Source organism: Drosophila montana, unplaced genomic scaffold (genome assembly GCF_035044405.1).
Source record: "Drosophila montana isolate Dmon_TW-CO22-7 unplaced genomic scaffold, ASM3504440v1 contig_787_1, whole genome shotgun sequence".
Lineage (NCBI taxonomy): Eukaryota > Metazoa > Arthropoda > Insecta > Diptera > Drosophilidae > Drosophila > Drosophila montana.
The window spans coordinates 386,065-403,305 of NW_026999082.1; positions in this window are offsets into that span (position 1 = coordinate 386,065).

The window sequence follows — 17,241 nt, forward strand, 5'->3', positions numbered from 1 at the left end:
CTTGAAAGCTCTCTAATAAAAGCCAGTTAAACTGAAACATAAAAAAATCTGACTATGCGACTCGAAGATCCCGAGCTTTTCAGCACAACATTGTGCAGACTTGACAGTTGGGGGGCCTCTCAAGTTTTACAGTCGTGGACATAATTGATTTTTCGCGCAATGCAATAAAAAAAATGGTTGTCGTTACAGTTTACCGTTATGCCGTTATTACTGCCCCAGTTGCACTTGCCGCGACTTTTTGTCCCAAATGTTGTAAGCCTTGACTTGCACTTTAACATGCCGCCTGCCTGCAGGGGGACGAAAAATTCAATTAGAAATTTACATAGTTGCAGTGCCCAACCCCATCGGCATAACCCCCCCACCCAACCCCTCTGATGCTGTAGGCGAGGTCCAATTGGCCACCGTTGCGTGGTGGCCCCTGGCACAGTTCGCATTGGCAACTGTATCGACATCCGCATCCGCATTCGCATTCGCATCCAGTCACAGTCGCAGTCGCAGCCACAGCCACATGTTCATCCATTGTGCAACAGAGCGTGTGGCAAATTGAATTTTTGCGGCCAGACAAGCGGACGGGGCAGACAGTCGGGTGCAATCCCGTCCCCATGATACCCTGGAACCAGCGCTCACATAGCCTGGTCGTCGCAGCAGCTGTGCTTCTGCTTTCCTCCGCCCTATACCTACACCGATCCTACACATTCTTAAATAACTTCGGTGCTTATGGTCCGATCATTATGAAATTTTCAGTACATTCATATGTCGATCAAATGTGTGTGCATACCGAAGCGCAAGGCTTGAACTTAAAAAATGGGGGCTTTTCCATTTCGAAGGGGGCATGTGCGGGTAATATCTAAACAATGGAATATTCTTACCAAATTTGGAGTATTTTTCTCTTATAGTCTTCGAGTTATGCCTGAATAAAAACTTGTTTTAAATTCGATATTTATCGATGCTGCGAAAATGAAAGGAAAACTTGAATGTGCAATTTTGTATAGCTCTAATCTTAAGCTGTTTTAATCTCCGTGTTCTAGATCAACATGGCTCGCCGTCCTGATCAGAAAATATATATGTATATATATAGTACTTGATGGGTTCGCAGTTGCCCCTCTTTCTCGCTGCCTGTAACATACGTAAGGACAAATTAATGATGTCCCTTTTATGGTCGCACATTCTGCTGCGGGTACAGGGTATAACAAGGTGTTGATGGACTGCGACATGGTTACACAAATTGCATATTGCAACGGACATAGACACGAATTTGGCAAATGGCCAAAAGCTGCTGGCCAAATGCGCTGCGCTTCACTGCGGCCGCATGACGTTGCAGCTAATTAAACGCGAAAATTGTATGAAAGCTGCAAAGCGTCAACTGAAATTGTTACCAGCCTGGACAGTTGCAGGGGGCAGTGGGCGGAGGGCGGAGGGCAGTGGGCGTGTAGCTGCCAAATCGTAACCCCAGGCACCGGCTACCCTTTGCAGCAGGACATTAATGTCCTAATGCCAAATACACATATGATGCTTAGATATATAAATAAAACTGTTTGCTCTGGCTGATTGACCGACTGATTGATTATCTGATTGATGATGCAATTTTTACTGCAGCTGTTGGGAAAACCGGATGACTGGGCGAGAGCTTTACTTTCCTCCGATCGGAAAATAATATAATGAAAACGTTTCCGATTGATTTCAAAAAGTGCACCAAGCGCAAAACTGTTGCTGTCAACTTTATTACTTATTTGTCAGATCAAATTCAATCTCATTTTCAATCATCTATGTAAAATATTTCGTTTAAAAGTGATTCAGCGGTTAAATAAAATCCTTGAGAGGAAAGGAGCAGATAGCAGAGGAAGGAAACCGGAAAAAGTGAATAATTCGATTTAAAGATGAAGTTTACTTTTATTTATTGCATATGTATATATATATATATGTATGTATATGTTCCCTAATATCAAACACAGCGAAAGTTTATAATTGCTTTTTACCAATCGATTAAAACGTATTCTTAAAAGAAAGCCCTTCTATGTGATTCTCATGAATTCAAGTAAGCCTTGCAATTTACCATGATTGGTTTATAAGTGTTAACTGAAGTTTTCGTCTTGGAAATCAAATGAACTTCATCTCTTCTCTTACTTTCATAACTTCATGCTGTTCCCTTTCTCTTCCCTTTCTGTCTCTCTCTAGCTTTCTCTATTCTTTCTCTAGTTCTAACTCGAACATGCTTCTCTACTTCTGTTGATTATTTAAGGGATTTTCATATGACTAAAGATTAGGCCAAATCATCATCAAGGTGCTTTAGATATGTAGGGTATTTAATTCTTGACGTTGCCAAAGATAACAAGTTTTTTATTATTTGTTGCATTCAATTGGAATTGCAATTCACTTGGAGCAGCAGCCGATGCGAAATTGAATACAGCAGATTACGGACTAGAACGTGAGCGGGTCAGTGGATGCGGATGAGGAGGCGGATACGGATGCGGATGCGAATGCGGATACTTTGATGCAGCTGCTGCTGAAATGGAAACCGAAACTTGGCTTTTATTTTATTTTTTGTTGGTTATTTTTTTTTTGGCAACTTCTGGCCGTGTGGCTGTTGGCCTCCGAGCTGGCCTCCGAGGAGCAGCTCGGAATTAGACTGAAAAATAATTGCAACTGGCGCTCGTTTCAATTAAGTGCGGCGCACAAAATTGCCCCGTCACGTAGCATATAGCCCAACCGCCTGCAGCATGTGGCATCCATTCGCTGGCTCTGCCTTAATCAGAGCCCGTACCCGTCCCCGTCCCCTTCCCCGCCCACGTCCCCTTCCCCGTCCACGTCCCCGTTCCACTTACCGTCCCCAGTTGTTGCTAATTATTGCTGCGCTGCGCTTTCGGCCAGCTGAGTGCACACAATGGTGCCGCTGCAGCTGCCACCTTGCCCCGCCCCGCCGGTCGCCTAGCTACCAGAAACGATTGCAGCGCATTTTAACAGATGCAACCGGCAGCAACTGCACCCGAGGGATGCATTTTGTTGGCAGCAGCTGCTCCTGTTGCTGCCTTGTTAAACAGTTAACTTGCGCCGCTGGGCGGGGCGGAGCGGGGCGTGGCTGGCTGTCGGCAGCGCGTGGCGCTCCACCTGGCCAATTGTGCTCGAGGCCGTGGCCATAAATCGCTGCAATTTGCACATGTTCCTCGCCACATCATCGCATCGGCCATCAAATTTCTTTACACAAATCACTCGCATTTGGACTTCATTTCGGCTCCATTAGCTGCCACATAACTCATGCCACAAAATGCCGCAAATGACACGGAAGGGTGAGGGAGAGGGGCCGGGGGCATGTGACAAGGGAGAGGGGGGTGTGTAAGGTTGGTGGGTGGATCAACAGCATCCACAACTTGGATAATTGAATTGGAACGACGACTTTCGCGCTGTTGTTATACCCTGTCCATGAAAATGGGCAAAAAGGGTATATTGGTTTTGTGCAAATGTATGTCACAGGCGACATTCGGTACACCAAACCTCACTTGCATATATATTCCTGATCGATCTTGGAGATTAGAAAAGCTAGAGACTTAAAATTTCATATAATTTCACGAGTTTTTTATATTTGTTCGATGTTCACAAAATCGATGGTAAATCGATTTTCAGACTGGTTTTTAAAGTGCTAGATGCAGCAGATGTTATATGTAGGTTCTTGTATGGGCTATCAGATTTTTTTGATAGTTTTTCTCACTCTCCCCAAAGTGTAGTAAAGAGAATTTTACTCCTTAAGCTAGAGCCTTGCGCTTTGGGCACTGAAAATTCCACAGTGATCGGACAATAAGCACCGAGCTGCTCAAGCTTACATAAGACATAGCAGGTATAATAGTGTGTGTGTGTTTCTTGGTGTATGATTAGAAGTTCGAATATTTTGCACGGCAGCTCGTCATCTGAGCTTAGGCTCATAGTCGGGCAATGCCGATTAGAGACTTAGTTGTTGCTGTTGTCGCCAGGCATTCAGTTGAATTCCTTGGGCCAATGTGTTCATTGTCCTTGTCCACTTCGAGCTGCCTCTCGTTGTCCACTTGCAGCTAATTAAAGCTAATCGTGTTGTCGAGTTGAGTCTGCTGTAAGTGCTATACACTGTGAGAAATGAATGTGTTCGACACTTTATGATTCGGTAGCACTTTTGTAGACATGTTTCTTTGTTTAGAACTTCAATCTTACTTTTTTAGTTTAAATTCAAAATTTACAAGGAGTCTTACAAGCTGGAAACATAAAACATGAGATGACATTCATTTCATTCGTAATATTTAATCAGAATCCTTTTGTCGAGCTTTAATACTAATGTCATCTTTTAATATCTATTCAAAATTATTGAAATAACATTAACCTTAAAATATATTCAGATAATATTTGAATATATTTCTGGTGGTTAAGCTCAAATTGCGAAATATTATTGAAGTTTCCTTCTTAGGCCAATTATATTTTTGGTGTTACTTTCAAATTGAATATTTTACCGAAAAGTTTAAGAAAAAATCTACTGCATTCTTTTAGAAAATGAATATATTCTGCTGTAAAATTAATTAAATTCAATGAAAATTGAAATCAGAATCATGTTTAAATGATAATCACTTTTTTGATAGTCTTTTAAAAATATCAAGCTGATAGAAAACGCAACTTTTAGCTCCCCCCCTTTTCCACAGTGTAGTTACGCTTTCTCTCAACATTCTCGAAGGTATAGCTAACAAGCGTACTGGCTGGCTGGGCTTTGTCGGGTAGGGGAGGGGCAAGGCACTCGCTTCGACTGTGCAAACATAGTCGATTTGTTGAAAACAAAACCCAATCTCGTCTCCAACCCCGCCCCCGCCGCCCCATCAACCAAGCGTACAGCGTTAAATAAAAGCCGAACTCGAAACCGATACCAAAACCCGAACGTGTTGGCGGTGCGTTTGTGACAAATTCGCCCCGTTACACTTTTGCGGCGAATTCAAGAAAGCTTCGCATTGACTGTGTGTGCGGTCGTTCGGTAAGGGGCGGCTGGCAAGGAGAGGAGGGGCTATTGGTTTGATGTGTGCCCAATGGAGAGGGGTAGTCGGCAAGCCAGGGCCACTTCCGCCACATGGACGCGCCTTCAGCTGCTGAGCTGCGTCCTGTTCAGTTGAAGATGCACCGTGGAAACTTCTCACTTTCCCAAAATCATAAACAATGGCATATTGCCCAAATTTAAAAAGAAAGAGAATTTCTTAAGCTTTTATTTGAATGTCCACACAGGGTGGCACGTCTACAGGGTGCATCGTACTTGTCAGTTTTAGAACGTGAACCCTTTCGAAGTGTATTAAAAGAATTAGATATTTGCTAACATATGTATGAAATAGGCAGAAGGGGGCTTTTTGGACCCCATAAAGTATGTATATATTGCTGATCAGCATCAACAGCTGAGTCGATCTAGCCATGTATCTTTTGCTGTCTGTCCGCGCCTTCTTCTATTCCTCCGTCCGACTGTCCATATACATATATGAACCCATCCATCTCAGAGATGATAAGACCAAAAACTGGTTAACTATAAAGCTGTCTTTAGTGTTCCTTGACTGAGCTCGAAGTCTGGAGATCGAACTCTCGTGTAGATGCAAGACATAACAGGGCAGTCGAAATGTATTGGATAATATAAAGAAACAACTTGTTTGTTTAAATTCGAAACCCAGACAAGGAATTATACAAACAGTCACTTGCATATTTCATATTATGCATTCGAATCGAGCAACGCCGGGTAATTTTGAAATAAATTCAATGAATTGATGAAATTCGTTCTGATTTGAATTTTATTTAAAGAGATCACTAAAATTCGTAATTTCTTACCTCTCAAGAACTCCCGGTCCCACGGTGCAACGTTCTTTTGGCCCTATGACAATATTGTGGGCCACACTCTGGCGGAAAAAGGGGGGGGGGGGGGAAGGTTGTTGGTCGCCCAACTGGCCAAGTTGGTAGCATTTACTACATTGTGCTTAACACTTTCCGCCTGCAACTCGTCGTCGCAGTTGCAGAGCAGGGCAGAACAGAGCAGGGCAGAGCAGCCTCTGTCAGCCGCAGTCCCACAGGCTGCTGCCGCCTCCCACGCTGATGCCACTCCCCCTCCCGCCCACAGCCGCCGCATGTTGGAAAGTTGTGCGGCTTGCTGATGTATGCTCATATAACTTTGCCACTAACGAGACTCATGAGCTGCATAATAATGAGACAGCGGCTTGGCTCGGCTTGGCTCGCCAGGCTCTTAGTCCGCAAATAGGCGCCAGCGGTCGCAGTAATCAGTGAGCTTCCCAGAGCGAGAAGCCAATCCGCAAATCCCACACCCAATCCCAGTTCCTCCAGTTCCGCAAAAGTTCTTCTTGCCACTGACGCAGTGCCTCATCGATATGTGTGTATATACATACATACATATGTATGTACATATACACACAGATATATGGTATATATGTAAGTATATCTGTTTATAGTCGGGGGCCATCAATCAGGCAGGCTGCGCAAATGGAGCTGGCTTCGTGGAGCTGGCTCCTCCAATGAATTCAATACGATTAATTTAGCAACTGATTTGCCGTTGACGTATAACAATGCAGCATAATGTGCCACAATTATTCATTTCATTGAGTGATGAAGGGGGGGGGGGGGGGGGTGTGGCTTTAGGCTGTTGGGGCCAGGCCAGGCGCCAACAATATGATTTACCCAGATGCCTTCCCCAGCCGTCCAATCATCCTGCTATCCATCAGATACATCGTCAAGTGCTTAGCGGCTGCGGTCGCTCTTTAAGACTTCAAGCTACTTTTATTCGAAAACTTTTCACAATGTGTTGTTGGGCTACAAGAGCTAGAATTTTCGGAATGTACATCCAGTTTGTTTCAAATCTGCGAAATCGACATCCTCCATCTTTTGATTACATTTCCAATGTGGGATATCTTGGAGTATACATGCATATCCAGAATATTTCAAGACCCCGTTTCACTCGAAATGATTAAACATGGAATTTTTGAATATATAATCTTGAGCTTTGGTATTTACACAAATATCTGGATGTTATATTCATGTCCTGAAAGTTTCATGAACCTCGAACAGGCAACACCGAAGTTAAACAGGAATGTATTTCTCATAAGGTGGGTCTCAGAGAGGAAACAGGAACGAACTTATCCAACGAACTTATCCCATAAAATTAATAATATTTGGACTTATTTCTAAGAAATCAGAATCCGATTTTAATCGAATGTTTTCCAGAATCCAATAACATAATATTGAATACTTGGGATATTCATCAGTCATAATTATGCGATTCATTTGAGGACCAACTGAACTACTTTTAACTGAATATTCAATGAGAGAAGATAATTTTGTACTTAACTGTGCAACTAACTATAAAATATTTTCTAGCAAAGATGTTAACTATATTTGCAATTGCTTAGTTTGTGCCCAAACGAATCGATTGTTGGTCATTTTCTTGGCCAGTTGTCTTTTCAATTACCAACCGAATGTAGCACAAAAAATACATGCAAAACAAGAGCACACTAGTGGGGAGTGCGCAACTAGCAGATACCCTAGTCCCAGCGCCGAGCAAACATTCCAGTTCCCTTCTGTATGCAAAGCAAGCAGCGCGCCTTATGTGAAAATGCAGCCTTGAATAACTTCGGTCTTGACAGTCCAATACTTCTGAAAATTTTAGTGATTAACTACAGGGAGGTATTCAAAAAGTGACATATATGTACATATACCAAAGGAAAAAAACAAGCTTGCTTTAAAATCGATATAAATCGATTTAATGAAAACAAGGGAAGATATCGAGAAATAAATGATAAGCGCGTGCTGCGTGGGGTATACGAAAAGGTATATATCTAATTGGAAGTCTCTAGTTGTTGTAATAGCCAGATGGACTCGGAGATGCCGCCTACTGCCTGCACAAAATCATGATGCCCATCTACGCACTTGCCACTTGGTTAAGGGTATAAAAACTTTTACCAGCAATTCGCAGCTACACTTCCCCTGGCCTCCTCACAGCTGCCCACCCACCCTGGTGCAGGCACTCACCATGCCGGGCCCTTTGGCCCGTTGCGTTACAAGTGCAAATTAGTCGAGAGTGCCAACAAATTTAACGAGCAAATTTACACTCGAGCAGCGGCCACGACCGGAATTCAGTTTTGGAAAGCGACTTGCAGAAGAAGTCGCCAACACTGGCCAACGGAACGATACGGTACGGCCCGGTACGGTCCGGTCCGGCCTGAACTGGGCTGGGCTGGGCCAGTGCCTGGCCCACTCTTCCTGCTAGCTGTTTGCCAGATCAAAATGGGACTTGAGCAGCGCGCCAGCCAGTTGTAAATTTTGTGTTTGCGCTTCCGGGCCCCGAGGCAGCAACAGTCACTCCCCCTCTCCCTCTCTTCCTCTCTCCCTCTCTCCATCTCCCCATCTCTCCATCTCTCTCTCGTTGTTGTGTGTGCCCGTTTTAATTTAGGGAACACAGCACAGCAATTGCCCAAAAAAATAAAAATAAAAAACTCCGTGAACGCTGGAACCTTTCCTCGGCTCCGAGTGTCTTATTACGGCCCTGTGTTTGCTGCGCCTCTTCCTGCTGAGGGTCGCGGGTCGAGGGCGTTGCCAACTTTACAGCAGGACCTGCTGTGCGTATCAGTGCAAACTGTTCGCCTCACACTGGCACGCCCCTCCCCAGTCCACGCCCAAAAACGCCCCGTTCCGCCAACATGCTGGCTGGAGCCTCTTTTATGAGGATTTCCTTTGAATTTCACTTTGCCTTGACCGTGTTTTGTCGCTGTCCCGGCCGGCTCCTTACGCGAATATCGCTGGGCGGAACCGTGTGTGTTTGTCGTGTTCAAATTGAATCAAATATTGGTTTCAGGCAACTCGAGCGGTCATTGGGAGTAGTGATGGGCGCGTGATTTTTGGTTTCTGGCCTGACACGAGCACGCACGAAGTCGAAGCAGCGCTGGTGCGTGCGTGTCAAAATAGCTAAGCACAATCGTGCACGACCCAACGCGAGTAAGCACGAGTAAGAGTATTAAGTGACACGAATTAACACGACCCAACACGCCGAAACACCTGACTTTACACGATTAAACACGACACTCTAGGCACGACTTAGCACGACAAATCAGCCCTTAACAAGACTCAATAAGCTAATCATAAATCTAACATTAACTCAATGTGGCTAAGTCATGCCAAATGTCACACAAGAAGAACACGACCCAATACGACCAATGAACACGACTAAGCACGAAACGTAATACAGATTTAACATGACTTGGCACTAACGAATCAAGAACCTTTCGCATGATTTAACACTCAAGGCAATTGAACAATACAAAAGCGCGACTTAACACGAAAAATACCTTTAAACATACAAGTATATAGGAAGATATATTTATTAACAAAAAAAAGTATTAATCAAAAGAACATAATAATTAAATAATAGTTTATAGATAAATTATTATTCTATTTGAGCCCTTAATTCTTAACTTTAATAATATTTAATCCTATGCAGAAAAAAAAAACAATACCTTATGGATTTATACCATATATTAGAGAATATTGATGCGGGATTTGCATATAAATCTTTAAGTAAATCTTTACATAAGTAACTTGATGATTTATCCCAAAAGAGTCCATGAAAATAGTTGAGTCTTCCTGTCTCGTGTCTTGCTTGAAATCTCTTTTTCGTGTTCGTGTCGTATTGCAGCAAAAGGAAGCACGCTGCACGCCCATCACTAATTGAGACTGCAGTGTCCTGTGGCAACGTCTCTGACTTTTGACCCACCCCCATTGGTTCGGCTTTGGCAACGGCTGAGCCTCTGCCTGGCAACGCCATTCCGGTCCGGTCCGGGTCCGGGTCCGGGTCCGTGTCCGTGTCCGTGTCCTTGTCTGGAACTGGTCCCGTTTCTGGATGCTGCTTCTGTTTCTGGCCAGCTGTGAACCCATGTCAACTTTAATTGAATTTGATAGAACAAATATTTAGCAGCATCGCGAACCGTTTACACCCAGCACACTTAGGGGACAGGCGCCCCTTGCCCCCTCCCGGCACCCGCCACCCGCCAGCATCAGACCTTAGTCAAAAAATGCCAAGTCCGACAATAGTTGGGGACTACCTTTGAGGACCTGGCGCGTTATTATAATCAGTGAATTGCTATGTCATAATTAAGCGAAATATATTTATATTTTTAGCTTTGAGCAAAGTCCTTATGTCTTTGTTTTTCGCATTTTCCATTTGGAATTTCAATTAATTTATATTTGATTTCTGCTGCTTTTATCTATTCAGCTTTGATGTCCGTATTCCTCGAATTTCGTTAACGTTCAGAGAGACTGGGTAAAGCTCGTACTACGGTTAGAACCAGCTACCTGCATTCATGTGGCTCAAATCATGATTGTAATCAACGTTGGTGACAATGTTAAAACCAACAAAAAAAAAAAAAAAAACTTTCGTCCAACGTTTGATCCACATTTTCGATCGAAGAGGGGTGAAATTTGCGAAAAATGTGAAACACGTAGCATACTAATTTTAACAAAGAACATTTCAGTTGAGTTTTCCGCGACTATTTCACACTTGTGTGTGAAATTTCCTAACTGACCGAAACACACATATTCATAAAGTTATTTGTAGAGCTCTGAAAATAAAACGAAACAACTTAAAACTTCGCACAAAAAATGTTCGACTCACGATATCCACGCATGAATTTGACGAAAAGTGTGAAGGAACCAAAAAACTTATATACAAACGTTTTCCGCTACTTTTCCACATTTGCGTGTGAAACTTTCAAAATGAGTGAAAAACGTTTTCATTGAGTTTTACTACAAAAAATAGATTGCCTAAAAATCTTCGACTCGCCGTATCCAGGAATCGTGCATTTCGACGAAAAGGCCTATCGCAGGGCAAAAAAGAAACTATCACACAATCATTTTCCACGCTTTTTCCACATTCCAAAAGCCCGTCTCAGCTTAGCAGCTTTTACGGTTTGCGCTGCGCGTTGATAACCAATCAGTCAGATGGGACAAAGGGTCTTAAATATAGAGAAAGGCATCTGGTCTTAACAGCTTTATTACGATACTTTTTATGTATATACATGTATAAAATAACGGCGCTACGGACACGGGAAGGGTGCTTAAAATGCCAAATAGTGCGAGGTATATTGAAAGAATCAGAGCCGGGAATTGCATGCAGAGGAATGCAGAGGCATGCGGCATGCGGCATGCGGCATGTGGTATGTGGCATGTGGCATATGCATATGAGTAAATCAAAAGTGTTGTCTTTCTTCTGTTGTTTTCTGTTCTCTGCTGTGCTGCTCAACTCCCGCTGCTCCCCTTCTGGAGCAGCTCCTACTGTTTTTCCATGCCGTTTGCTTTCGTTATTAAATTGCCAGCCACGTTGCGCACACTGGGAAGTATTTATTAAGTCATAAGCTTCAGCTCCAGCTCCAGCTCCAGCTCCAGCTCCAGGGCCAGATACAGCAGCGCCTCCCACGCTCACGCTCCCGCTCACACCCACATTCACACCCGCCTGTGTACATACATTACGGAAACGCACTCATATGAACGTAACTGTGCGGCTGCTGGATCCAGGCATTGCGCTGTGGCTGCACCGTGGGCAGCAATGCGATTAACTTAGGGCCAAATCTGGTTAGAGCCTAAAATAAACATATGTGTATGGGTATATGGGTAAGTCTTTAGTACTGAAACGAACCGGCTCGAAACTCGCATTCCCCATATTTTATTTACCACGAATCAAACTTAGTTGAGCCCAAATTTATTTAGTGTGGTATAGCTCAGATATTCAGACATTACCAACACTTACGCAGATTACCAAAACGCAAATCAATCCTATTTTGTTTTTTGCTAGCTTGGTCACACTGTTGATGCTGTTGAACAAGTTCATAATTTAGGTCAAGACTGCGAGCCGCTGGTTCAACCCTTTTCGGTGGTTCAATTTACAGTTAAAGCCAATGCCTCGCCTAAAAAGTTCGGTTCGTAAATTATATTTTTACTATCTGTGAAGCTAGAATTGGTTTCGAAACGTTACTCGGCACAGTATATTCAATTATATTTGTATATAATAATTCCATCGTCTATATATATCCATATTCTTGCTTGGGTTTAGATTTACGGTTAATCATCTATTGGATTTTCGGCTTCGATACGACTTGGTGCAAAATCATGACATTAAGTAAAAAACAAACTTCAGTTTGTCCCACTGTGCGCGAGGTGCATTTCACACCTGCCCCAAAAAGGGCAAATGGGCAGCAGCAGCCACAGCTATGGCAAATGAAAACATAGAATGCAACACACGCACACACACACTGTGTGTGTGCGGGTGGATGTGTGTGTAGCTGAACACACACTCATGTACATATGCAGGTGTGCTTAAACATATAGGGTGTTAACAATGAGCACTGAACTTATGGTGCCAACGACTCTGCTCCTCCAGCCATGTGCGAACACACACACATGTGTGTGTGTGTGTGAATCTGCTTGCAATTGCAGAGTACAAACTTTGCGAATCTTAACGATTTGCTTATTATACCCTATGCCCAGTTTCAATGGCTTAAACGGGTATAATGTATTTGCAAATCTATGCAGCAGGCAGAAGGTGACAGCTTCGACCTGTCAATATATTAATATGTATATATCTTGATTTGGCTGACGAGCTTAGTCGATCTAGCTATGCTCGTCCGTCCGTCGCGTCAATCTCGGAAACCACAAGGGCTAGAGATTTGAAATAAATATGTATTCCCCTGCTCCATGAGCTCTCTTCATACTCTTTTTTGTATATATCGATTTTGTTTCATATTCCATATTTTTTATCATTTCCAAAAAAACCAAAATTAGTCTTTAATTCGCGACATATGTTCTTAAGCATAACTCGCGAATTATGAGAACAAGATGCAGCACATTTGGTATATAGTTTCTCTTATAGTTTACATAGGAATTTGGTATAATAAGAATATTGTTATTCATGGATATCTCATCTCTTACCAGCCAAAATTGTTAAGAACCCGTTTGCGCTTTGGTATCGGCATATATTTCGCTGACTTATTTAGGCACTGAAAAAATCATTTGAATCGGACTCCAAACACCGAAGTTACTTCAGAATGCAAGAAGAGAGAGAAAGAGAGAAGAGAGCCAGAAGGCAGCCATCGTTGTCTACAGGGTACCACCTAGTCAGGCAGCCCCCGACTAGCGAACTCTTGGTTGCTTATTCTTTCGCCTCATGCATTTACTGGGTATTTTTTGAGTTCGCCATTACGTGGCACTGTGGCAGCGGCAGAGGCAGCGGCAGAGGCAGCGGCAGCGGCAGCGGCTGTGTGGCACGACCCTGACCGCAGCGACGAAAACGCCTTTGCCACGCATCCGTGACTCTGGAGCCATTTTATGTGCATTGTCTAACCAAATCTGAATTTCTGCTTTAATTGTTTCACATGTTGCACACACACACACACACACACACACACACACACACACATCCGCACACACTTGTGGCCTGTTCAAATATATGCAACTTCTTGTTATCCAAACAACTACTGTAAATATTTTTAATGTAAATCGATCCGAAATTAGTTTTCAATTAAAATGTTTTAAAGTCCATTTAAAACATTGGAGCCCGTGCTTAACAGTCAGGCTATCGAATTTGCAGGGTTCAAAGGTTCCACGATTCCTTTAAAATGGAAAGTATTTCTGCTAGAAATACGCCCAGCTTCTAAATGTTGAACCTATTTAGTTATTGATTTAACATTGGATCGATAAATGGTTATCCGAAGGCCATTGAGTGTGGGGTGAAGGAGGGTTGGGAGGGGCTAGGGTTGGGGTAAGTCTGCCATAGAGTATTTACAAGGTGTGCACATCCATCCGAGAGCCAACGTAATGCTAGCTCTTGTAATTTTTAAAATCGATATTTATCGATTTTGCTAAAATAGCGGAAGGCCGCAAACTAAAATAGACTTGCGGAGTAGCCATAAAAAATATCGTCGTCTTTATTTCTGTGCGCCTCCATAGGAGAGAAAAGCCTACCTACGTTAGCACAGCTGCAATATTGCCCTTCACATTTTACAGGGTATAAAACAATTAAAATTTCGATAACCAAGGGATAAAAATGGTTTTTATATGAGCCTGGAAATATGTGACCATATTGTGCCACTTTTTTTTGCAATACTTTTCCACTGAGCGGGTATACCGCATTAAAAATACCCTGTACATAATAGAATAATGAACAAAAAATAATAATAAAATGATGACAGCTTTGTTCAGCCATATTCGTAAGGCGACTCGGTAGCCTCATTTACCTCATTTGAGCCTTTAATACAGGGCATTCGAAACAAAAGCTCTGCAACAACTAATTTAATTATGTGGCCAAATTGCAGAGTCAGTCGCTATTATTGTTATTGTTTTTGTACTCTTGGCTGCATAAATCACTTGATGAGAATGTGCCGGGTGGGTAACAGGGAGGGGAAGGGGATGCGGGTGCGCCATGAAAATGTCTTTGACGGCGGCATATCGCAATTCCAAGCCATTGACTCAAATTTGTCGACTGGCTCCACCAGCTCGCACAGCATTACACCCAGCGGCCACGCCCCCAAAAGCCGACTAAACTGAGCGCATTAAACGACACACAAAGGCAGAGGGGAGAGGGTGTGAGGGGGTGTGTGTCGAACAATGGCAGGACAAGAGACAGGACATGCTGCGTAGTCTAGACTCTAGACTGGCTGGCAAGCTAATAAACTGGCCCATTCCCGACAGCAGCTAAAGCGGCATTAATGACGCCTTGGCGTCCAAATGATTTATTAACAGCCGGAGCAGCTCCCGTTGATGAAGCTGTTCTGGGCTCTACGTGGGGGGCAGCATCGCTTCTCGATTCCCATTTAGATTGCATCCAAGATTATGCCCCGGGCCCCAGAAACCCCAACTAAATTCTCACACTGGAGACAGATGAGGGTGCTCTAGTTGGGTATGCCCGAGCGCCCCGAGTTGTCCTTGCTCTTCTTCTTCTTCTTCTTCTTTTCCTTGCCCAAAATTATGTTAAGCGCGTTTTTGGATAACTTGAAATTCTTTTATCGTGTACTTGAGAGTACTTTCACGGTCTAAACATAAGTAGCACCCCCTAGATTGTATCTTTCGAAATTTGGTATTGTTCGCTTCTGGGAGGAATGGTTAGAGTTATCCAAAAAATAAATCTATCTAAATCTAAGAAATTGAATTGCAAAGTCGAAATAGGAGCAGATTTTGAAGTATATGTACATTTTATTGCCCAAGTCTCCAGCTCATATAGTTTTCGAGAACGAAGCCTTCATACAGATGGTTTAGGGTCCCGATAAATAATGTATGTACATATGTATGTATATGCTTTATGGAGTCGAAGGTTTTTCCTGTTAAGTTAAAACCATTATATACCCATTATATACCCATATTCCATGTGTTACCTTGGTAAGTTTCCTCCAGTTTTGATCCCTTCGAAATAAGCTCAATTACAAAAAATAGAATGAATCATGTGCTAGAAAATGCACTCCAATTTAAACTCAGTTAGCTGTAGTACAGTAATATAATTTATTATTATTATTACGTGATTAATTATTAGACAAAAAAAAAAAAAATAATATAATATATTATAATATTGTAAGTATTATACATATTATATTATATATAGTATATTATATGCTATTTAGTATATTATTGATGTCTAAGAATTTGATTAGTAATTTGACATTATTGTGAGTAGGTGTGGTAAGAAGAGAGTTAGGGGGGGGAAGGGGACAATTTGATGTTGAATGGCGCGCAGCATCCATAGATTGCCCATAGTCGATTTCGGTCAGTACTAAGGCTCTTGTGGCATGAACTAGCGATGTTGGTTGGACAAGGGAAAGCTTGGAACTTAATGATATTCAGGCTATCTCTAAGATTGACACAGTGTGGCTTAAACGTAGGTCTTCTGTCGAGCGTAAGGCCAAGAACTTTAAGACGAGATGTATATTCTAGTTGGATATGTACAATATGTATGGAATAGTTTGCATTTGTTTAAAGCAAGTGTGGCTCCTGAGAATTCGCCCCGATTCTACGATATCATTAAGTATTTGTTTAAAGGTAAGGAATAGCAGAATAGTAGAAGATAATGGCATTGTCAGCGTAAACAGAGAGTTGCATTTTGTTGTGCTTTAGTATTATATTATTGAGTGAGAGGAATGGAAGGCAATCATGAACAATACCACAGAGAGTGGAGATCCTTGTGGAATGCCGTTGGGTAATTTATAAAAATTACTCAAGGTCTTATTAACTCTAAAACGGATGGATCACTTGGTCACGAGAGCCTTCACGAGGTTAAAGGTCTTAGGACCTACTAGTCCAGTGTGCACTTCAACGCGCTCAAAAGTCCTTTCGGAATCAGGAGCCAGGATGGTTACATGATTTCCGGTTGAAAGGGCATCTGACGCGTATTGATGGATATGCAATAGGGTGTCAATGGTACCACATGATCCTTTTGGCTAGACTTTTGTCCACTGTTTTGCTCAAGCAGGAGAGTAGGGATATGGGACGAAAGGAAGGTTTGCTTGGCTTAAGGATTGGGATTATTGTAGCCGTTCTCCAAGTATGCGGATAGCTACCCGCATCCAACATTCTATTGTGAATTTCTAGAATTCTTTGCTTTCCTTCTGTTGGCAAGTTTCGAAGCATAGTGTACGCGATGCTGTCAAAACCAGGAGTTTTTCCTTTTGCGTGCTGCAGGGCAGATTCAAGGTACGTCGAATCTAAGGATATGTGGTTAGGTAAATATACCAGAGAGAGAGAGAAAGTTTTCTTCATTAACTTTATACACATTAGAGAAGTTATCATCCCTGGAATAATTGGACCACATAGCTCCAAATGCATTGCCAATGTCTACCGAATTTTGGAGCTCTACATTATTGGCTCTGATGGATTTAAGAGGCCCTGGGAAAACCCCGACTAATTTGTTGATATCGGAAAGTGGTGAAATTGCCAAAAGATTCTCGTTTTGCACTAATTGCTTCTCTTTTAAACAAGGATCTCGCTTTTATGTAGTTGTGATAGAGAACCTCCTTTTGTTTTCTCAGATCTTGGAGACTTGGGCTGAACCATACAGTCATTTAAAATGAGATCTTCAAATTGATAACCTTTGGAATTGCGAGCGCAGGATCCAAACGTTAAGGTCCCCGACAAACACTATAGGTTTTTGAGCTGACTCTACAATATTTATTGAATCTGTGGCTAATACTCTTTGGTTGGGGTGTATATAAGAGTTAAATATTATTATAT